The sequence below is a fragment of the Oncorhynchus masou genome, unplaced genomic scaffold (genome assembly GCF_036934945.1).
Source record: "Oncorhynchus masou masou isolate Uvic2021 unplaced genomic scaffold, UVic_Omas_1.1 unplaced_scaffold_857, whole genome shotgun sequence".
NCBI lineage: Eukaryota > Metazoa > Chordata > Actinopteri > Salmoniformes > Salmonidae > Oncorhynchus > Oncorhynchus masou.
This window is the reverse complement of record NW_027015029.1, coordinates 20,233-45,000: the sequence shown is the minus strand read 5'-3', so window position 1 is coordinate 45,000 and position 24,768 is coordinate 20,233. Positions and strand designations below refer to the sequence as shown.

Sequence of the window (24,768 nt, the reverse complement as noted above, 5' to 3'; positions counted from 1 at the left end):
ACCCGCTGTTCCTAGACCGTCATTGAATTTGTTCTTAACTGACTAGTTAAATAAAGGGTAAAATACATTTAAAAACCGTAGGGTTTCCCCCAGCAGTAGAATGTTATTGAGGGTTTCCTCCAGCAGTAAAATGTTATTGAGGGTTTCCCCCAGCAGTAGAATGTTATTGAGGGTTTCCCCCAGCAGTGAGGGTTTCCCCCAGCAGTAGAATGTTATTGAGGGTCTCCCCCAGCAGTAGAATGTTATTGAGGGTTTCCCCCAGCAGTAGAATGTTATTGAGGGTTTCCCCAGCAGTAGAATGTTATTGAGGGTTTCCCCCAGCAGTAGAATGTTATTGAGGGTTTCCCCAGCAGTAGTGAGGGTCTCCCCCAGCAGTAGAATGTTATTGAGGGTTTCCCCCAGCAGTAGAATGTTATTGAGGGTTTCCCCCAGCAGTAGAATGTTATTGAGGGTTTCCCCCAGCAGTAGAATGTTATTGAGGGTCTCCCCCAGCAGTAGAATGTTATTGAGGGTTTCCCCCAGCAGTAGAATGTTATTGAGGGTTTCCCCCAGCTGTAGAATGTTATTGAGGGTTTCCTCTAGCAGTAGAATGTTATTGAGGGTTTCCTCTAGCAGTAGAATGTTATTGAGGGTTTCCCCCAGCAGTAGAATGTTATTGAGGGTTTCCTCCAGCAGTAGAATGTTATTGAGGGTTTCCCCCAGCAGTAGAATGTTATTGAGGGTTTCTCCAGCAGTAGAATGTTATTGAGGGTTTCCCCCAGCAGTAGAATGTTATTGAGGGTTTCCCCAGCAGTAGAATGTTATTGAGGGTTTCTCCAGCAGTAAAATGTTATTGAGGGTTTCCCCCAGCAGTAGAATGTTATTGAGGGTTTCCTCCAGCAGTAGAATGTTATTGAGGGTTTCCCCCAGCAGTAGAATGTTATTGAGGGTTTCTCCCAGCAGTAGAATGTTAATGAGGGTTTCCCCCAGTAGTATAATGTTATTGAGGGTTTCCTCCAGCAGTAGAATGTTATTGAGGGTTTCCCCCAGCAGTAGAATGTTATTGAGGGTTTCCCCCAGCAGTGAGGGTTTCCCCCAGCAGTAGAATGTTATTGAGGGTTTCTCCAGCAGTAGAATGTTATTGAGGGTTTTTCCAGCAGTAAAATGTTATTGAGGGTTTCTCCAGCAGTAGAATGTTATTGAGGGTTTCCCCCAGCAGTAGAATGTTATTGAGGGTTTCCTCCAGCAGTGGAATGTTATTGAGGGTTTCCTCCAGCAGTAGAATGTTATTGAGGGTTTTCCCAGCAGTAGAATGTTAATGAGGGTTTCCCCCAGCAGTAGAATGTTATTGAGGGTTTCCCCCAGCAGTAGAATGTTATTGAGGGTTTCCCCCAGCAGTGAGGGTTTCCCCAGCAGTAGAATGTTATTGAGGGTCTCCCCCAGCAGTAGAATGTTATTGAGGGTTTCTCCAGCAGTAGAATGTTATTGAGGGTTTCCCCCAGCAGTAGAATGTTATTGAGGGTTTCCCCCAGCAGTAGAATGTTATTGAGGGTTCCCCCCAGCAGTAGAATGTTATTGAGGGTTTCCCCCAGCAGTAGAATGTTATTGAGGGTTTCCCCAGCAGTAGAATGTTATTGAGGGTTCCCCCAGCAGTAGAATGTTATTGAGGGTTTCCCCCAGCAGTAGAATGTTATTGAGGGTTTCCTCCAGCAGTAGAATGTTATTGAGGGTTTCCCCAGCAGTAGAATGTTATTGAGGGTTTCCCCAGCAGTAGAATGTTATTGAGGGTCTCCTCCAGCAGTAGAATGTTATTGAGGGTTTCCCCCAGCAGTAGAATGTTATTGAGGGTTTCCCCCAGCAGTGAGGGTTTCCCCAGCAGTAGAATATGTTATTGAGGGTCTCCCCCAGCAGTAGAATGTTATTGAGGGTTTCTCCAGCAGTAGAATGTTATTGAGGGTTTCCCCCAGCAGTGAGGGTTTCCCCCAGCAGTAGAATGTTATTGAGGGTTTCCCCCAGCAGTAGAATGTTATTGAGGGTCTCCCCCAGCAGTATAATGTTATTGAGGGTTTCCCCCAGCAGTAGAATGTTATTGAGGGTTTCCCCAGCAGTAGAATGTTATTGAGGGTTTCCCCAGCAGTAGAATGTTATTGAGGGTTTCCCCCAGCAGTAGAATGTTATTGAGGGTTTCCCCCAGCAGTAGAATGTTATTGAGGTTTCCCCAGCAGTAGAATGTTATTGAGGGTTTCCCCAGCAGTAGAATGTTATTGAGGGTTTCCCCCAGCAGTAGAATGTTATTGAGGGTTTCTCCAGCAGTAGAATGTTATTGAGGGTTTCCCCCAGCAGTAGAATGTTATTGAGGGTTTCCCCCAGCAGTAGAATGTTATTGAGGGTTTCTCCAGCAGTAAAATGTTATTGAGGGTTTCCCCCAGCAGTAGAATGTTATTGAGGGTTTCCTCCAGCAGTAGAATGTTATTGAGGGTTTCCCCCAGCAGTAGAATGTTATTGAGGGTTTCTCCCAGCAGTAGAATGTTATTGAGGGTTTCCCCCAGTAGTATAATGTTATTGAGGGTTTCCTCCAGCATTAGAATGTTATTGAGGGTTTCCCCCAGCAGTAGAATGTTATTGAGGGTTTCCCCCAGCAGTGAGGGTTTCCCCCAGCAGTAGAATGTTATTGAGGGTTTCTCCAGCAGTAGAATGTTATTGAGGGTTTTTCCAGCAGTAAAATGTTATTGAGGTTTTCTCCAGCAGTAGAATGTTATTGAGGGTTTCCCCCAGCAGTAGAATGTTATTGAGGGTTTCCTCCAGCACTGGAATGTTATTGAGGGTTTCCTCCAGCAGTAGAATGTTATTGAGGGTTTTCCCAGCAGTAGAATGTTAATGAGGGTTTCCCCCAGCAGTAGAATGTTATTGAGGGTTTCCCCCAGCAGTAGAATGTTATTGAGGGTTTCCCCCAGCAGTGAGGGTTTCCCCCAGCAGTAGAATGTTATTGAGGGTCTCCCCCAGCAGTAGAATGTTATTGAGGGTCTCCCCCACAGCAGTAGAATGTTATTGAGGGTCTCCCCCAGCAGTAGAATGTTATTGAGGGTTTCCCCCAGCAGTGAATGTTATTGAGTTTCCCCAGCAGTAGAATGTTATTGAGGGTTTCTCCAGCAGTAGAATGTTATTGAGGTTTCCCCAGCAGTAGAATGTTATTGAGGGTTTCCCCAGCAGTAGAATGTTATTGAGGGTTTCCCCCAGCAGTAGAATGTTATTGAGGGTCTCCCCCAGCAGTAGAATGTTATTGAGGGTTTCTCCAGCAGTAGAATGTTATTGAGGGTTTCCCCCAGCAGTAGAATGTTATTGAGGGTTTCCCCCAGCAGTAGAATGTTATTGAGGGTTCCCCCAGCAGTAGAATGTTATTGAGGGTTTCCCCCAGCAGTAGAATGTTATTGAGGGTTTCCCCCAGCAGTAGAATGTTATTGAGGGTTCCCCCCAGCAGTAGAATGTTATTGAGGGTTTCCCCCAGCAGTAGAATGTTATTGAGGGTCTCCTCCAGCAGTAGAATGTTATTGAGGGTTTCCCCCAGCAGTAGAATGTTATTGAGGGTTTCCCCCAGCAGTAGAATGTTATTGAGGGTCTCCTCCAGCAGTAGAATGTTATTGAGGGTTTCCCCCAGCAGTAGAATGTTATTGAGGGTTTCCCCCAGCAGTGAGGGTTTCCCCAGCAGTAGAATGTTATTGAGGGTCTCCCCCAGCAGTAGAATGTTATTGAGGGTTTCTCCAGCAGTAGAATGTTATTGAGGGTTTCCCCCAGCAGTGAGGGTTTCCCCCAGCAGTAGAATGTTATTGAGGGTTTCCCCCAGCAGTAGAATGTTATTGAGGGTCTCCCCCAGCAGTAGAATGTTATTGAGGGTTTCCCCAGCAGTAGAATGTTATTGAGGGTTTCCCCAGCAGTAGAATGTTATTGAGGGTTTCCCCAGCAGTAGAATGTTATTGAGGGTTTCCCCAGCAGTAGAATGTTATTGAGGGTTTCCCCAGCAGTAGAATGTTATTGAGTAGAATGTTATTGAGGGTTTCCCCAGCAGTAGAATGTTATTGAGGGTTTCCCCAGCAGTAGAATGTTATTGAGGGTTTCCCCAGCAGTAGAATGTTATTGAGGGTTTCCCCAGCAGTAGAATGTTATTGAGGGTTTCCCCAGCAGTAGAATGTTATTGAGGGTTTCCCCAGCAGTAGAATGTTATTGAGGGTTTCCCCAGCAGTAGAATGTTATTGAGGGTTTCCCCCAGCAGTAGAATGTTATTGAGGGTTTCCCCCAGCAGTAGAATGTTATTGAGGGTTTCCCCAGCAGTAGAATGTTATTGAGGGTTTCCCCAGCAGTAGAATGTTATTGAGGGTTTCCCCCAGCAGTAGAATGTTATTGAGGGTTTCCCCCAGTAGTGAGGGTTTCCCCCAGCAGTAGAATGCTATTGAGGGTTTCCCCCAGCAGTAGAATGTTATTGAGGGTTTCCCCCAGCAGTAGAATGTTATTGAGGGTTTCCCCCAGCAGTAGAATGTTATTGAGGGTTTCCCCCAGCAGTAGAATGTTATTGAGGGTTTCCCCCAGTAGTGAGGGTTTCCCCCAGCAGTAGAATGTTATTGAGGGTTTCCCCCAGTAGTGAGGGTTTCCCCCAGCAGTAGAATGTTATTGAGGGTTTCCCCCAGCAGTAGAATGTTATTGAGGGTTTCCCCCAGCAGTAGAATGTTATTGAGGGTTTCCCCCAGCAGTAGAATGTTATTGAGGGTTTCCCCAGCAGTAGAATGTTATTGAGGGTTTCCCCAGCAGTAGAATGTTATTGAGGGTTTCCCCCAGCAGTAGAATGTTATTGAGGGTTTCCCCCAGTAGTGAGGGTTTCCCCAGCAGTAGAATGTTATTGAGGGTTTCCCCAGCAGTAGAATGTTATTGAGGGTTTCCCCCAGCAGTGGAATGTTATTGAGGGTTTCCCCAGCAGTAGAATGTTATTGAGGGTTTCCCCCAGCAGTAGAATGTTATTGAGGGTTTCCCCCAGCAGTGAGGGTCTCCCCCAGCAGTAGAATGTTATTGAGGGTTTCCCCCAGCAGTAGAATGTTATTGAGGGTTTCCCCCAGCAGTAGAATGTTATTGAGGGTTTCCCCCAGCAGTAGAATGTTATTGAGGGTTTCCCCAGCAGTGAATGTTATTGAGGGTTCCTCCAGCAGTAGAATGTTATTGAGGGTTTCCCCCAGCAGTAGAATGTTATTGAGGGTTTCCCCCAGCAGTAGAATGTTATTGAGGGTTTCTCCCAGCAGTAGAATGTTATTGAGGGTTTCCCCCAGCAGTGGGGGTTTCCCCCAGCAGTAGAATGTTATTGAGGGTCTCCCCCAGCAGTGGGGGTTTCCCCCAGCAGTAGAATGTTATTGAGGGTTTCCCCCAGTAGTGGGGGTTTCCCCCAGCAGTGGGGGTTTCCCCCAGCAGTAGAATGTTATTGAGGGTTTCCCCCAGCAGTAGAATGTTATTGAGGGTTTCCCCCAGCAGTAGAATGTTATTGAGGGTTTCCCCCAGCAGTAGAATTTTATTGAGGGTTTCCCCAGCAGTAGAATGTTATTGAGGGTTTCCCCCAGCAGTAGAATGTTATTGAGGGTTTCCCCAGCAGTAGAATGTTATTGAGGGTTTCCCCCAGCAGTAGAATGTTATTGAGGGTTTCCCCAGCAGTAGAATGTTATTGAGGGTTTCCCCCAGCAGTAGAATGTTATTGAGGGTTTCCCCCAGCAGTGGGGGTTTCCCCCAGCAGTAGAATGTTTCTCCAGTCCCGATCCTGCTGTTTTAAGTAGCGTGACTGCCATCTAGTGGACACTGTGTCTATGTGTAGCTAGTCGTCACCTCACTGTGGTGATGTGGTGATGTAAATACAGCACTCAGATCAGTGGTTAGATTCATCACCAGGGGGATCAGTCTAATTAGACAGTGACTGGCCTAAATCAATGAGGATCTGTTTGGTCATTCTTGGTGTGTTTACTGACTATTTCAAAGGAAAGGTCGACTTCCTATAAACTGATATGTGTTTGGTTGTTTTCTCCTACTCAACGTATAGTTGAATGCACTTCCTGTAAGTGGGCCTGGATAAGAGTCTGCTAAATGACTCACATGTTGTGCACATGTGTATGCGTGTGCGTGCGTGCGCGTGTGTGTGTGTGTACCTGTCCTCCTCCAGGTGAGTTCGGGGAGGTGTGCAGCGGGTGTCTGCGTACCCCAGGTCAGAAGGAGATCCCGGTGGCCATTAAGACCCTGAAGGGAGGCTACGTGGAGCCCCAGAGAAGAGACTTCCTCAGAGAGGCCTCCATCATGGGACAGTTCAACAACCCCAACATCATACGGCTGGAAGGAGTGGTCACCAAGAGTAAGAGAATCCTGTGGATCAGCACGGCAGCGTAGTCTAGAACATGGGGGAAATAACAACCTCCGTTAAAGTCAACTGTAGTGGGTCCAGCACTGAGCCTTGTGGAACACCGTATTTAACATTTGGTTTTAAATGATTTCGTCCCTTTTCAGAGGTGGTTTCATCTGGGTTAAGTAATGACTTTGTGTTTTTCTGTTTCACCAGGCAGACCTGTGATGATCGTGGTGGAATACATGGAGAACGGATCCCTGGACTCTTTTCTGAGGGTGAGAAGGGACTCCTATACTAACTGATTACTACAGATACTCTATGTCATGTAGGAAAGTCTGTCCTCTCTGTCTGTCTCCTCTCTCTCTTTCTCTCTCCCTCCGTCCCTGTCTCTCTCCCTCCCTGTCTCTCTCTCTCCCTCCCTGTCTCTCTCTCTCCCTCCCTCCCTGTCTCTCTCCCTCCCTGTCTCTCTCTCTCTCTCCCTCCCTCCCTGTCTCTCTCTCTCTCTCTCCCCAGCAGTAGAATGTCTCTGTCTCTCCTCTCTCTCTCTCTCTCTCTCTCTCTCTGTCTCTGTCTCTGTCTCTGTCTCTCTCCCTCTCCCTCTCCCTCCCTCTCTGTCTCTCTCTCTCTCTTCCCTCCCTCTCTGTCTCTCTCTCTCTCTCTCTCTCTCTCTCTCTCTGTCTCTGTCTCTGTCTCTGTCTCTCTCCCTCTCCCTCTCCCTCTCTCTCTGTCTCTCTCTCTCTCTCTCCCCTCTCTCTCTGTCTCTCTCTCTCTCTCTCTCTCTCTCTCTGTCTCTGTCTCTGTCTCTGTCTCTCTCCCTCTCCTCTCCCTCTCTCCCTGTCTCTCTCTCTCTCTCTCCCTCTCTCTCTCTGTCTCTCTCTCTCCCTCTCTCTCTCTCTCTCTCTTTCTCTCTCTCTATCTCTCTCCCTCTCCCTCTCTCTCTCCCTCCCTGTCTCTCTCTCTCTCTCCCTCCCTCCCTGTCTCTCTCCCTCTCCCTCTCTCTCTGTCTCTCTCTCTCTCTCTCTTTCTCCCGCTCTCTTTCTCTCTCTCTCTCTCTCTTTCTCTCTCTCTCTATCTCTCTCCCTCTCCCTCTCACTCCCTCTATCTCTCTCTCTCGCTCCCTCTCCCTCTCTCTCCCTCTCTCCCTCTCTCTCTCTATCTCTCCCTCTCTCTCCCTCTCTCCCTCTCCCTCTCTCTCCCTCTCTCTCTCTCTCTTTCTCTCTCTCTCTCCCTCTCCCTCTCTCTCCCACTCTCTCCCTCTCCCTCTCTCTCCCTCTCTCTCTCTGCCTCTCTCTCTCTCTCTCTCTCCCTCTCCAGCAGCATGATGGCCACTTCACAGTGGTCCAGCTGGTGGGGATGCTGCATGGCGTGGCGTCAGGGATGACCTACCTGTCTGACTTGGGCTACGTGCACCGTGACCTGGCCGCTCGCAACATCCTGGTAGATGAGGGTCTGGTGTGTAAGGTGTCTGACTTTGGCCTGTCCAGAGTCCTAGAGGACCACCCTGAGCCTGCATATAACACCATGGTAAGGAGTGTGTGTGTAGGTGTGTGTAAGGTGTTTAACTTCAGTCCATAGGGTCCTGGTTAATAGAAGTGTACTATATAGGGGTTAGACTTCAGTCCATAGGGTCCTGGTTAATAGAAGTGTACTATATAGGGGTTAGACTTCAGTCCATAGGGTCCTGGTTAATAGAAGTGTACTATATAGGGGTTAGACTTCAGTCCATAGGGTCCTGGTTAATAGAAGTGTACTATATAGGGGTTAGACTTCAGTCCATAGGGTCCTGGTTAATAGAAGTGTACTATATAGGGGTTAGACCTCAGTCCATAGGGCCCTGGTTAATAGAAGTGTACTATATAGGGGTTAGACTTCAGTCCATAGGGTCCTGGTTAATAGAAGTGTACTATATAGGGGTTAGACCTCAGTCCATAGGGCCCTGGTTAATAGAAGTGTACTATATAGGGGTTAGACTTCAGTCCATAGGGTCCTGGTTAATAGAAGTGTACTATATAGGGGTTAGACTTCAGTCCATAGGGTCCTGGTTAATAGAAGTGTACTATATAGGGGTTAGACTTCAGTCCATAGGGTCCTGGTTAATAGAAGTGTACTATATAGGGGTTAGACTTCAGTCCATAGGGTCCTGGTTAATAGAAGTGTACTATATAGGGGTTAGACCTCAGTCCATAGGGCCCTGGTTAATAGAAGTGTCCTATATAGGGGTTAGTCTTCAGTCCATAGGCTCCTGGTTAATAGAAGTGTACTATATAGGGGTTAGACTTCAGTCCATAGGGCCCTGGTTAATAGAAGTGTACTATATAGGGGTTAGACTTCAGTCCATAGGGCCTGGTTAATAGAAGTGTACTATATAGGGGTTAGACTTCAGTCCATAGGGTCCTGGTTAATAGAAGTGTACTATATAGGGGTTAGACTTCAGTCCATAGGGTCCTGGTTAATAGAAGTGTCCTATATAGGGGTTAGACTTCAGTCCATAGGGTCCTGGTTAATAGAAGTGTACTATATAGGGGTTAGACTTCAGTCCATAGGGTCCTGGTTAATAGAAGTGTACTATATAGGGGTTAGACTTCAGTCCATAGGGTCCTGGTTAATAGAAGTGTACTATATAGGGGTTAGACTTCAGTCCATAGGGTCCTGGTTAATAGAAGTGTACTATATAGGGGTTAGACTTCAGTCCATAGGGCCCTGGTTAATAGAAGTGTACTATATATGGGTTAGACTTCAGTCCATAGGGCCCTGGTTAATAGAAGTGTACTATATATGGGTTAGACTTCAGTCCATAGGGTCCTGGTTAATAGAAGTGTACTATATAGGGGTTAGACTTCAGTCCATAGGGTCCTGGTTAATAGAAGTTCTCTATATAGTTGCTGTTTGATCCAGGTTTTATTTCTGTCCTCTGCCCAGGGGATAAGATCCCGTCCGTTGGACAGCTCCAGGTGCCATCACCTACAGGAAGTTCTCTTCAGCCTCCGACGTCTGGAGCTACGGCATCGTCATGTGGGAAGTGATGTCTGGGAGAGACCTTACTGGGAGATGTCCAATCAGGATGTGAGTTATAATGTTATGTTATTCCCTCTTGTCCAATCAGGATGTGAGTTCTAATGTTCTGTTATTCTGTCTTGTCCAATCAGGATGTGAGTTATGGTGTTCTGTTATTCTGTCTTGTCCAATCAGGATGTGAGTTCTAATGTTCTGTTATTCCCTCTTGTCCAATCAGGATGTGAGTTATGGTGTTCTGTTATTCTGTCTTGTCCAATCAGGATGGGAGTTCTAATGTTCTGTTATTCCCTCTTGTCCAATCAGGATGTGAGTTATGGTGTTCTGTTATTCTGTCTTGTCCAATCAGGATGGGAGTTCTAATGTTCTGTTATTCCCTCTTGTCCAATCAGGATGTGAGTTATGGTGTTCTGTTATTCCCTCTTGTCCAATCAAGATGGGAGTTATAATGTTTTGTTATTCCCTCTTGTCCAATCAGGATGTGAGTTATGGTGTTCTGTTATTCCCTCTTGTCCAATCAGAATGGGAGTTATAATGTTTTGTTATTCCCTCTTGTCCAATCAGGATGTGAGTTATGGTGTTCTTTGGCCAAATCCCAAATGGACCCTTAGTCCCTCTGAGAGGAACAGACAGCTTTTAGCATTATGGCAATAGTAGATCTATCCTGCTCTCTGATAGGCTAGGTGGAAGTTTCATCATCATTTGGAACTCTACATGGTCACTCCATGCTCCAGTTCTGAGTGAAAAGGTGTTCGTCTTTACCCTTTGACCTGACTGTAACCTGTGACCTCTTCCCTGGCAGGTGATCCTGTCTATAGAGGAGGGTTACCGTCTTCCTGTCCCCATGGACTGTCCTGGGGTTCCACATTACAGGTGACCCTGTCTATAGAGGAGGGTTACCGTCTTCCTGTCCCCATGGACTGTCCTGGGGTTCTACATTACAGGTGATCCTGTCTATAGAGGAGGGTTACCGTCTTCCTGTCCCCATGGACTGTCCTGGGGTTCTACATTACAGGTGATCCTGTCTATAGAGGAGGGTTACCGTCTCTCTGTCCCCATGGACTGTCCTGGGGTTCTACATTACAGGTGATCCTGTCTATAGAGGAGGGTTACCGTCTCTCTGTCCCCATGGACTGTCCTGGGGTTCTACATTACAGGTGATCCTGTCTATAGAGGAGGGTTACCGTCTTCCTGTCCCCATGGACTGTCCTGGGGTTCTACATTACAGGTGATCCTGTCTATAGAGGAGGGTTACCGTCTTCCTGTCCCCATGGACTGTCCTGGGGTTCTACATTACAGGTGATCCTGTCTATAGAGGAGGGTTACCGTCTTCCTGTCCCCATGGACTGTCCTGGGGTTCTACATTACAGGTGATCCTGTCTATAGAGGAGGGTTACCGTCTTCCTGTCCCCATGGACTGTCCTGGGGTTCTACATTACAGGTGATCCTGTCTATAGAGGAGGGTTACCGTCTCTCTGTCCCCATGGACTGTCCTGGGGTTCTACATTACAGGTGATCCTGTCTATAGAGGAGGGTTACCGTCTCTCTGTCTCCATGGACTGTCCTGGGGTTCTACATTACAGGTGATCCTGTCTATAGAGGAGGGTTACCGTCTTCCTGTCCCCATGGACTGTCCTGGGGTTCTACATTACAGGTGATCCTGTCTATAGAGGAGGGTTACCGTCTTCCTGTCCCCATGGACTGTCCTGGGGTTCTACATTACAGGTGATCCTGTCTATAGAGGAGGGTTACCGTCTCTCTGTCCCCATGGACTGTCCTGGGGTTCTACATTACAGGTGATCCTGTCTATAGAGGAGGGTTACCGTCTCTCTGTCCCCATGGACTGTCCTGGGGTTCTACATTACAGGTGACCCTGTCTATAGAGGAGGGTTACCGTCTTCCTGTCCCCATGGACTGTCCTGGGGTTCTACATTACAGGTGATCCTGTCTATAGAGGAGGGTTACCGTCTTCCTGTCCCCATGGACTGTCCTGGGGTTCTACATTACAGGTGATCCTGTCTATAGAGGAGGGTTACCGTCTCTCTGTCCCCATGGACTGTCCTGGGGTTCTACATTACAGGTGATCCTGTCTATAGAGGAGGGTTACCGTCTCTCTGTCCCCATGGACTGTCCTGGGGTTCTACATTACAGGTGATCCTGTCTATAGAGGAGGGTTACCGTCTCTCTGTCCCCATGGACTGTCCTGGGGTTCTACATTACAGGTGATCCTGTCTATAGAGGAGGGTTACCGTCTTCCTGTCCCCATGGACTGTCCTGTGGTTCCACATTACAGGTGACCCTGTCTATAGAGGAGGGTTACCGTCTCTCTGTCCCCATGGACTGTCCTGTGGTTCCACATTACAGGTGACCCTGTCTATAGAGGAGGGTTACCGTCTCTCTGTCCCCATGGACTGTCCTGGGGTTCTACATTACAGGTGATCCTGTCTATAGAGGAGGGTTACCGTCTTCCTGTCCCCATGGACTGTCCTGGGGTTCTACATTACAGGTGATCCTGTCTATAGAGGAGGGTTACCGTCTTCCTGTCCCCATGGACTGTCCTGGGGTTCTACATTACAGGTGATCCTGTCTATAGAGGAGGGTTACCGTCTCTCTGTCCCCATGGACTGTCCTGGGGTTCTACATTACAGGTGATCCTGTCTATAGAGGAGGGTTACCGTCTTCCTGTCCCCATGGACTGTCCTGGGGTTCTACATTACAGGTGATCCTGTCTATAGAGGAGGGTTACCGTCTTCCTGTCCCCATGGACTGTCCTGGGGTTCTACATTACAGGTGATCCTGTCTATAGAGGAGGGTTACCGTCTTCCTGTCCCCATGGACTGTCCTGGGGTTCTACATTACAGGTGATCCTGTCTATAGAGGAGGGTTACCGTCTCTCTGTCCCCATGGACTGTCCTGGGGTTCTACATTACAGGTGATCCTGTCTATAGAGGAGGGTTACCGTCTCTCTGTCCCCATGGACTGTCCTGGGGTTCTACATTACAGGTGATCCTGTCTATAGAGGAGGGTTACCGTCTTCCTGTCCCCATGGACTGTCCTGGGGTTCTACATTACAGGTGATCCTGTCTATAGAGGAGGGTTACCGTCTCTCTGTCCCCATGGACTGTCCTGGGGTTCTACATTACAGGTGATCCTGTCTATAGAGGAGGGTTACCGTCTTCCTGTCCCCATGGACTGTCCTGGGGTTCTACATTACAGGTGATCCTGTCTATAGAGGAGGGTTACCGTCTCTCTGTCCCCATGGACTGTCCTGGGGTTCTACATTACAGGTGATCCTGTCTATAGAGGAGGGTTACCGTCTCTCTGTCCCCATGGACTGTCCTGGGGTTCTACATTACAGGTGATCCTGTCTATAGAGGAGGGTTACCGTCTTCCTGTCCCCATGGACTGTCCTGGGGTTCTACATTACAGGTGATCCTGTCTATAGAGGAGGGTTACCGTCTCTCTGTCCCCATGGACTGTCCTGTGGTTCTACATTACAGGTGATCCTGTCTATAGAGGAGGGTTACCGTCTTCCTGTCCCCATGGACTGTCCTGGGGTTCTACATTACAGGTGATCCTGTCTATAGAGGAGGGTTACCGTCTTCCTGTCCCCATGGACTGTCCTGGGGTTCTACATTACAGGTGATCCTGTCTATAGAGGAGGGTTACCGTCTTCCTGTCCCCATGGACTGTCCTGGGGTTCTACATTACAGGTGATCCTGTCTATAGAGGAGGGTTACCGTCTCTCTGTCCCCATGGACTGTCCTGGGGTTCTACATTACAGGTGATCCTGTCTATAGAGGAGGGTTACCGTCTTCCTGTCCCCATGGACTGTCCTGGGGTTCTACATTACAGGTGATCCTGTCTATAGAGGAGGGTTACCGTCTTCCTGTCCCCATGGACTGTCCTGGGGTTCTACATTACAGGTGATCCTGTCTATAGAGGAGGGTTACCGTCTTCCTGTCCCCATGGACTGTCCTGGGGTTCTACATTACAGGTGATCCTGTCTATAGAGGAGGGTTACCGTCTTCTGTCCCCATGGACTGTCCTGGGGTTCTACATTACAGGTGATCCTGTCTATAGAGGAGGGTTACCGTCTCTCTGTCCCCATGGACTGTCCTGGGGTTCTACATTACAGGTGATCCTGTCTATAGAGGAGGGTTACCGTCTCTCTGTCCCCATGGACTGTCCTGGGGTTCTACATTACAGGTGATCCTGTCTATAGAGGAGGGTTACCGTCTCTCTGTCCCCATGGACTGTCCTGGGGTTCTACATTACAGGTGATCCTGTCTATAGAGGAGGGTTACCGTCTTCTCTGTCCCCATGGACTGTCCTGGGGTTCTACATTACAGGTGATCCTGTCTATAGAGGAGGGTTACCGTCTCTCTGTCCCCATGGACTGTCCTGGGGTTCCACATTACAGGTGATCCTGTCTATAGAGGAGGGTTACCGTCTCTCTGTCCCCATGGACTGTCCTGGGGTTCTACATTACAGGTGATCCTGTCTATAGAGGAGGGTTACCGTCTTCCTGTCCCCATGGACTGTCCTGGGGTTCTACATTACAGGTGATCCTGTCTATAGAGGAGGGTTACCGTCTCTCTGTCCCCATGGACTGTCCTGGGGTTCTACATTACAGGTGATCCTGTCTATAGAGGAGGGTTACCGTCTTCCTGTCCCCATGGACTGTCCTGGGGTTCTACATTACAGGTGATCCTGTCTATAGAGGAGGGTTACCGTCTTCCTGTCCCCATGGACTGTCCTGGGGTTCTACATTACAGGTGATCCTGTCTATAGAGGAGGGTTACCGTCTTCCTGTCCCCATGGACTGTCCTGGGGTTCTACATTACAGGTGATCCTGTCTATAGAGGAGGGTTACCGTCTCTCTGTCCCCATGGACTGTCCTGGGGTTCTACATTACAGGTGATCCTGTCTATAGAGGAGGGTTACCGTCTCTCTGTCCCCATGGACTGTCCTGGGGTTCCACATTACAGGTGATCCTGTCTATAGAGGAGGGTTACCGTCTCTCTGTCCCCATGGACTGTCCTGGGGTTCTACATTACAGGTGATCCTGTCTATAGAGGAGGGTTACCGTCTTCCTGTCCCCATGGACTGTCCTGGGGTTCTACATTACAGGTGATCCTGTCTATAGAGGAGGGTTACCGTCTCTCTGTCCCCATGGACTGTCCTGGGGTTCTACATTACAGGTGATCCTGTCTATAGAGGAGGGTTACCGTCTCTCTGTCCCCATGGACTGTCCTGGGGTTCTACATTACAGGTGATCCTGTCTATAGAGGAGGGTTACCGTCTCTCTGTCCCCATGGACTGTCCTGGGGTTCTACATTACAGGTGACCCTGTCTATAGAGGAGGGTTACCGTCTTCCTGTCCCCATGGACTGTCCTGGGGTTCTACATTACAGGTGATCCTGTCTATAGAGGAGGGTTACCGTCTCTCTGTCCCCATGGACTGTCCTGGGGTTCTACATTACAGGTGATCCTGTCTATAGAGGAGGGTTACCGTCTTCCTGTCCCCATGGACTGTCCTGGGGTTCTACATTACAGGTGATCCTGTCTATAGAGGAGGGTTACCGTCTTCCTGTCCCCATGGACTGTCCTGGGGTTCTACATTACAGGTGATCCTGTCTATAGAGGAGGGTTACCGTCTTCCTGTCCCCATGGACTGTCCTGGGGTTCTACATTACAGGTGATCCTGTCTATAGAGGAGGGTTACCGTCTTCCTGTCCCCATGGACTGTCCTGGGGTTCTACATTACAGGTGATCCTGTCTATAGAGGAGGGTTACCGTCTTCCTGTCCCCATGGACTGTCCTGGGGTTCTACATTACAGGTGATCCTGTCTATAGAGGAGGGTTACCGTCTTCCTGTCCCCATGGACTGTCCTGGGGTTCTACATTACAGGTGATCCTGTCTATAGAGGAGGGTTACCGTCTTCCTGTCCCCATGGACTGTCCTGGGGTTCTACATTACAGGTGATCCTGTCTATAGAGGAGGGTTACCGTCTTCCTGTCCCCATGGACTGTCCTGGGGTTCTACATTACAGGTGATCCTGTCTATAGAGGAGGGTTACCGTCTTCCTGTCCCCATGGACTGTCCTGGGGTTCTGCACCAGTTGATGCTCCACTGCTGGCAGAAGGAGAGAGGGCAGAGACCTCACTTCAACAGCCTGGTCTCTTTCCTGGATAAGCTCATCAGAAACCCCACTAGTCTACTGACACTGGTGGACAACAGGTAACCCCTGACCCCTAACATATTACCCTTACGTTGACCCTAACCTCTGATCCTATTACCTGACCCTAACCTCTTACCTTTACCCCTAACCCTTGAACCTAATATCTGATCCTAACCCCTGACCCTAACCCCTGCCACTAACCTCTGACCCTTATCCCTGACCCTAACCCTTACCTCTGACTCTGACCCTAACCTCTGACCTTAAACTATGAGCCTAAACCCTGACCCCTAACTTCTGACCCTAACCCTGATCCCTGACCCTAACCTCTGACCCTGACCGCTGACCCTAACCCTTACCCCTGACCCCTGACCTTAAGCCCTGATCCTAAACCCTGAGCCTAAACCCTGACCCTGACCCTAACCCCTGACCCTGTCCTCTGACCCTGATCCCTGACCCTAATCTCTGACCCTAACCCTGGACCCTGACCCTAACCTCTGACCCTGATCCCTGACCCTAACCTCTGACCCTGACCCCTAACCCTAAGCCCAGTAGTCAGCTATCACTAGTGGACCATGTACACAGATAAGAACAACCAATCAACCAATCCATAGAAAACATCCAGGGGTTAGGGTCAGAGGTCAACCTCCCATCTACATTTGAGTTTTGATGGACAAAAAAGTGCCATTGTATTGTATCTACTGTAGGAATGTTAACGGTTAACAGTTAATCGGTTAGCTGCCGGAAATACATTTGAGCGATGTTATTTATCACACAGAATACAGTACATAGTCTAGTTAGAGGAGCAGAATACAGTACATAGTCTAGTTAGAGGAGCAGAATACAGTACATAGTCTAGTTAGAGGAGCAGAATACAGTACATAGTCTAGATAGAGGAGTAGAATACAGTACATAGTCTAGATAGAGGAGGAGCAGAATACAGTACATAGTCTAGTTAGAGGAGCAGAATACAGTACATAGTCTAGTTAGAAGAGCGGAATACAGTACATAGTCTAGTCTAGATAGAGGAGGAGCAGAATACAGTACATAGTCTAGATAGAGGAGTAGAATACAGTACATAGTCTAGTTAGAGGAGGAGCAGAATACAGTACATAGTCTAGTTAGAGGAGGAGAATACAGTACATAGTCTAGTTAGAGGAGGAGCAGAATACAGTACATAGTCTAGTTAGAGGAGGAGCAGAATACAGTACATAGTCTAGATAGAGGAGTAGAATACAGTACATCGTCTAGTTAGAGGAGCAGAATACAGTACATAGTCTAGATAGAGGAGGAGAATACAGTACATAGTCTAGTTATTGGAGTAGAATACAGTACATAGTCTAGATAGAGGAGTAGAATACAGTACATAGTCTAGTTAGAGGAGCATAATACAGTACATAGTCTAGTTAGAGGAGCAGAATACAGTACATAGTCTAGATAGAGGAGCAGAATACAGCACATAGTCTAGTTAGAAGAGCGGAATACAGTACATAGTCTAGTTAGAGGAGCAGAATACAGTACATAGTCTAGTTAGAGGAGCAGAATACAGTACATAGTCTAGATAGAGGAGCAGAATACCGTACATAGTCTAGTTAGAGGAGCAGAATACAGTACATAGTCTAGTTAGAGGAGCAGAATACAGTACATAGTCTAGTTAGAGGAGGAGCAGAATACAGTACATCGTCTAGATAGAGGAGCAGAATACAGTACATAGTCTAGTTAGAGGAGGAGCAGAATACAGTACATAGTCTAGATAGAGGAGCAGAATACAGTACATAGTCTAGTTAGAAGAGCGGAATACAGTACATAGTCTAGATAGAGGAGCAGAATACCGTACATAGTCTAGTTAGAGGAGCAGAATACAGTACATAGTCTAGTTAGAGGAGCAGAATACAGTACATAGTCTAGTTAGAGGAGCAGAATACAGTACATGGTCTAGATAGAGGAGCAGAATACAGTACATAGTCTAGTTAGAAGAGCGGAATACAGTACATAGTCTAGTCTAGATAGAGGAGGAGCAGAATACAGTACATAGTCTAGATAGAGGAGCAGAATACAGTACATAGTCTAGTTAGAGGAGCAGAATACAGTACATAGTCTAGTTAGAGGAGCAGAATACAGTACATAGTCTAGATAGAGGAGGAGCAGAATACAGTACATAGTCTAGTTAGAGGAGCAGAATACAGTACATAGTCTAGTTAGAAGAGCGGAATACAGTACATAGTCTAGTCTAGATAGAGGAGGAGCAGAATACAGTACATAGTCTAGATAGAGGAGGAGAATACAGTACATAGTCTAGTTAGAGGAGGAGCAGAATACAGTACATAGTCTAGTTAGAGGAGGAGCAGAATACAGTACATAGTCTAGATAGAGGAGTAGAATACAGTACATCGTCTAGTTAGAGGAGCAGAATACAGTACATAGTCTAGATAGAGGAGGAGAATACAGTACATAGTCTAGTTATTGGAGTAGAATACAGTACATAGTCTAGATAGAGGAGTAGAATACAGTACATAGTCTAGTTAGAGGAGCATAATACAGTACATAGTCTAGTTAGAGGAGCAGAATACAGTACATAGTCTAGATAGAGGAGCAGAATACAGTACATAGTCTAGTTAGAAGAGCGGAATACAGTACATAGTCTAGTTAGAGGAGCAGAATACAGTACATAGTCTAGTTAGAGGAGCAGAATACAGTACATAGTCTAGATAGAGGAGCAGAATACCGTACATAGTCTAGTTAGAGGAGCAGAATACAGTACATAGTCTAGTTAGAGGAGGAGCAGAATACAGTACATCGTCTAGATAGAGGAGCAGAATACAGTACATAGTCTAGTTAGAGGAGGAGCAGAATACAGTACATAGTCTAGATAGAGGAGCAGAATACAGTACATAGTCTAGTTAGAAGAGCGGAATACAGTACATAGTCTAGATAGAGGAGCAGAATACCGTACATAGTCTAGTTAGAGGAGCAGAATACAGTACATAGTCTAGTTAGAGGAGCAGAATACAGTACATCGTCTAGATAGAGGAGCAGAATACAGTACATAGTCTAGTTAGAAGAGGAGCAGAATACAGTACATAGTCTAGATAGAGGAGCAGAATACAGTACATAGTCTAGTTAGAAGAGGAGCAGAATACAGTACATAGTCTAGATAGAGGAGCAGAATACAGTACATAGTCTAGTTAGAAGAGCGGAATACAGTACATAGTCTAGATAGAGGAGCAGAATATCCTGTCAGACAGCACCAGAGCAATGTGCTCTGTGCCCAGTCATTGTGCCCAGTCATTGGTTGGCCCAGTCATTGGTCGGCCCAGTCATTGGTCTGCCCAGTCATTGGTCGGCCCAGTCATTGGTCGGCCCAGTCATTGGTCGGCCCAGTCATTGGTCGGCCCAGTCATTGGTCGGCCCAGTCACTGTTCAACAAATAACCATTCTAAATTCAATCTCAAGTTAAAAAGAGCCACTATTTTTTATTTCTCAATCTCAACTCGGAATTAAAGCTTGATTCCCATTTGCCATTCGTGTTCAGAGGCTATAATGGGATCTTGAGGCAGTATAATTGTTTGAAACCTTGAAACATTTAACTTCAGTTCAATTAATAAGGCATATCTAGCCTCGAGGTAGCCTGGCCAATATCCATCCGTAGAAACGTAGAGGCAGTTATTATATAAAGACTTCCTCATGGTATTATTTCTCACCAGCATTTCACATCAACTTTCTTTCATTGTCCAGAAGCCAAAGGCACAGTCCTGGTCATGTTATCAACCCATCCTGGTCATATTATCAACCCATCCTGGTCATATTATCAACCAATCCTGGTCATATTATCAACCCATCCTGGTCATATTATCAACCCATCCTGGTCATGTCATCAACCCATCCTGGTCATATCATCAACCCATCCTGGTCATATTATCAACCCATCCTGGTCATATTATCAACCCATATTATCAACCCATCCTGGTTATAGTATCAACCCATCCTGGTCATATTATCAACCCATATTATCAACCCATCCTGATCATATTATCAACCCATATTATCAACCCATCCTGGTCATATTATCAACCTATATTATCAACCCATCCTGATCATATTATCAACCCATATTATCAACCCATCCTGGTCATATTATCAACCTATATTATCAACCCATCCTGATCATATTATCAACCCATATTATCAACCCATCCTGATCATATCATCAACCCATCCTGGTCATATTATCACCCATATTATCAACCCATCCTGGTTATAGTATCAACCCATATTATCAACCCATCCTGATCATATTATCAACCCATATTATCAACCCATCCTGGTCATATTAACATCCCATCCTGGTCATATTATCAACCAATCCTGGTCATAGTATCAACCCATCCTGGTCATATTATCAACCCATCCTGGTCATATTATCAACCCATCCTGGACATATCATCAACCCATCCTGGTCATATTATCAACCCATCCTGGTTATAGTATCGACCCATCCTGGTCATATTATCAACCCATCCTGGTTATATTATCAACCCATCCTGGTCATATTATCAACCCATCCTGGACATATCATCAACCCATCCTGGTTACATTATCAACCCATCCTGGTCATATTATCAACCCATCCTGGTCATATTAACATCCCATCCTGGTCATATTATCAACCCATCCTGGTCATATTATCAGCCCATCCTGGTCATATTATCAACCCATCCTGGTCATATTATCAACCCATATTATCAATCCATCCTGGTCATATTATCAACCCATCTTGGTCATTTTATCAACCCATATTATCAACCCATCCTGGTTATAGTATCAACCCATCCTGGTCATATTATCAACCCATCCTGGTCATATTATCAACCCATATTATCAACCCATCCTGGTTTTAGTATCAACCCATATTATCAATCCATTCTGATCATATCATCAGCCCATCCTGGTCATATTATCAGCCCATCCTGTTCATATCATCAGCCCATCCTGGTCATATTATCAACCCATATTATCAATCCATCCTGGTCATATTATCAACCCATCTTGGTCATTTTATCAACCCATATTATCAACCCATCCTGGTCATGTTATCAACCCATCCTGGTCATATTATCAGCCCATCCTGGTCATATTATCAACCCATCCTTGTTATATTATCAACCCATCCTGGTCATATTATCAACCCATCCTTGTCATTTTATCAACCCATCCTGGTTATAGTATCGACCCATCCTGGTCATATTATCAACCCATCCTGGTCATATTATCAACCCATCCTGGTTATATTATCAACCCATCCTGGTTATAGTATCAACCCATCCTGGTCATTTTGTCAACCCATCCTGGTCATTTTATCAACCCATCCTGGTCATATTATCAACCCATCCTGGTCATTTTATCAACCCATCCTGGTTATAGTATCAACCCATCCTGGTCATTTTATCAACCCATCCTGGTCATATTATCAACCCATCCTGGTCGTATTATCAACCCATCCTGGTCCTGTTATCAGCCCATCCTGGTCATATTATCAACCCATCCTGGTCATATTATCAACCCATCCTGGTCATATTATCAGCCCATCCTGGTCCTGTTATCAGCCCATCCTGGTCATATTATCAACCCATCCTGGTCATATTATCAACCCATCCTTGTTATATTATCAACCCATCCTGGTCATATTATCAACCCATCCTGGTTATAGTATCGACCCATCCTGGTCATATTATCAACCCATCCTGGTTATATTATCAACCCATCCTGGTCATATTATCAACCCATCCTGGTTATAGTATCGGCCCATCCTGTTCATATTATCAACCCATCCTGGTCATATTATCAACCCATCCTGGTTATAGTATCGGCCCATCCTGTTCATATTATCAACCCATCCTGGTTATATTATCAACCCATCCTGGTTATAGTATCAACCCATCCTGGTCATTTTATCAACCCATCCTGGTCATATTATCAACCCATCCTGGTCATATTATCAACCCATCCTGGTTATATTATCAACCCATCCTGGTCATATTATCAACCCATCCTGGTCATATTATCAACCCATCCTGGTTATATTATCAACCCATCCTGGTCATATTATCAACCCACCCTGGTCGTATTATCAACCCATCCTGGTAACCTAACCATCCTGGTAACCTAAGGATTTGACTGGCCTGTTAGCAGCTAGTAACCTAAGCATTTGGCTGGCCTATTAGCAGCTAGTAACCTAAGCATTTGGCTGGCCTGTTAGCAGCTAGTAACCTAGGCATTTGGCTGGCCTGTTGGCAGCTAGTAACCTAAGCATTTGGCTGGCCTATTAGCAGCTAGTAACCTAAGCATTTTGCTGGCCTATTAGAAGCTAGTAACCTAAGCATTTGGCTGGCCTATTAGCAGCTAGTAACCTAAGCATTTGACTGGCCTGTTAGCAGCTAGTAACCTAAGCATTTGACTGGCCTATTAGCAGCTAGTAACCTAAGCATTTGGCTGGCCTATTAGCAGCTAGTAACCTAAGCATGTCGCTTGCCTGTTAGCAGCTAGTAACCTAAGCATTTGGCTGGCCTATTAGCAGCTAGTAACCTAAGCATTTTATCTGGCCTGTTAGCAGCTAGTAACCTAAGCATTTGGCTGGCCTATTAGCAGCTAGTAACTTAAGCATTTGGCTGCCCTATTAGCAGCTAGTAACCTAAGCATTTGACTGGCCTGTTAGCAGCTAGTAACTTAAGCATTTTGCTGTCCTGTTAGCAGCTAGTAACCTAAGCATTTGGCTGGCCTATTAGCAGCTAGTAACACAAGTGTTTGGCTCCTCCAGCTCAGTCTCTCATATCTCCCATTTCTCTTCCTTTCTGTATCAACTCAGCTTGTAACCTAAGCGTTTGGCTCCTCCAGCTCAGTCTCTCATATCTCCCATTTCTCTTCCTCTCTGTATCGACTCAGTTTTCCAGAATCACTGGAGGACGTGCCGGACTACCCTCTGTTCATCTCCATCGGTGATTGGCTGGACTCCATCAAGATGAGCCAATACAAGAAGCAGTTCCTGGCAGCAGGGTTCACCACCCTGGACTCTGTCTCCACCATGAGTATAGAGTGAGTGGATCAGGAGAGAACGGCTGCTTCCCAAAATGCAGCCTATTCCCTGTATTCTGACCAAGATTATTTATTTAATTCAATACGACTTCAATCTACTGTGTATTATTGAGTTCATCTTATTTATTTATTTTAATTGTATTTTTTAGAATACAAAGCACCCGCATGCATACAAACTAACCTCACCAACATCCACAACATCACCCTGCCCAGACCCTCACCAACATCCACAACATCACCCTGCCCAGACCCTCACCAACATCACCCTGCCCAGACCCTCACCAACATCCACAACATAACCCTGCCCAGACCCTCACCATCATCACCCTGCCCAGACTCTCACCATCATCACCCTGCCCAGACCCTCACCAACATCACCCTGCCCAGACCCTCACCAACATCACCCTGCCCAGACCCTCACCAACATCACCCTGTCCAGACCCTCACCAACATCACCCTGCCCAGACCCTCACCAACATCACCCTGCCCAGACCCTCACCAACATCACCCTGCCCAGACCCTCACAAACATCCACATCACCTTGCCCAGACCCTCACCATCATCCACAACATCACCCTGCCCAGACCCTCACCAACATCCACATCACCCTGCCCAGACCCTCACCAACATCACCCTGCCCAGACCCTCACCAACATCACCCTGCCCAGACCCTCACCAACATCACCCTGCCCAGACCCTCACCAACATCACCTTGCCCAGACCCTCACCAACATCACCCTGCCCAGACCCTCACCAACATCACCCTGCCCAGACCCTCACCAACATCACCCTGCCCAGACCCTCACCAACATCACCCTGCCCAGACCCTCACCAACATCACCCTGCCCAGACCCTCACCAACATCACCCTGCCCAGACCCTCACCAACATCACCCTGCCCAGACTCTCACCAACATCCACATCACCCTGCTCAGACCCTCACCAACATCACCCTGCCCAGACCCTCACCAACATCACCCTGCCCAGACCCTCACCAACATCACCCTGCCCAGACACTCACCAACATCACCCTGCCCAGACCCTCACCAACATCACCCTGCCCAGACACTCACCAACATCACCCTGCCCAGACCCTCACCAACATCACCCTGCCCAGACTCTCACCAACATCCACATCACCCTGCTCAGACCCTCACCAACATCCACAACATCACCCTGCCCAGACCCTCACCAACATCCACAACATCACCCTGCCCAGCCCCTCACCATCCTCTCTAAACAGTTAACCTAACTCATATAGAGTCTGTATCCTTTCTAAAAAGTTAACCTAACTCATATAGTGTCTGTATCCTCTCTAAACAGTTAACCTAACTCATATAGAGTCTGTATCTCCTCAAAACAGTTAACCTAACTCATATAGAGTCTGTATCTCCTCTAAACAGTGAACCTAACTCATATAGAGTCTGTATCTCCTCTAAACAGTTAACCTAACTCATATAGAGTCTGTATCTCCTCTAAACAGTTAAGTTAACCTAACTCATATAGAGTCTGTATCTCCTCAAAACAGTGAACCTAACTCATATAGAGTCTGTATCTCCTCTAAACAGTTAACCTAACTCATATAGAGTCTGTATCTCCTCTAAACAGTGAACCTAACTCATATAGAGTCTGTATCTCCTCTAAACAGTGAACCTAACTCATATAGAGTCTGTATCTCCTCTAAACAGTTCAGTTAACCTAACTCATATAGGGTCTGTATCCTCTCTAAACAGTTAACCTAACTCATATAGAGTCTGTATCTCCTCTAAACAGTTAACCTAACTCATATAGAGTCTGTATCTCCTCTAAACAGTTAACCTAACTCATATAAAGTCTGTATCTCCTCTAAACAGTTAACCGAACTCATATATAGTCTGTATCCTCTCTAAACAGTTAACCTAACTCATATAGAGTCTGTATCCTCTCTAAACAGTGAACCTAACTCATATAGAGTCTGTATCCTCTCTAAACAGTGAACATAACTCATATAGAGTCTGTATCCTCTCTAAACAGTGAACCTAACTCATATAGAGTCTGTATCTCCTCTAAACAGTTAACCTAACTCATATAGTGTATGTATCTCCTCTACACAGTTAACCTAACTCATATAGTGTATGTATCTCCTCTAAACAGTTAACCTAACTCA

General features: G+C 46.6%; 1 pseudogene; it reads left to right on the top strand.

Moving 5' to 3' along the window:
- The window catches only part of LOC135537853 (ephrin type-A receptor 6-like), a 152,667-nt pseudogene that overhangs the window by 108,501 nt on the left and 19,398 nt on the right, over positions 1 to 24,768 (top strand).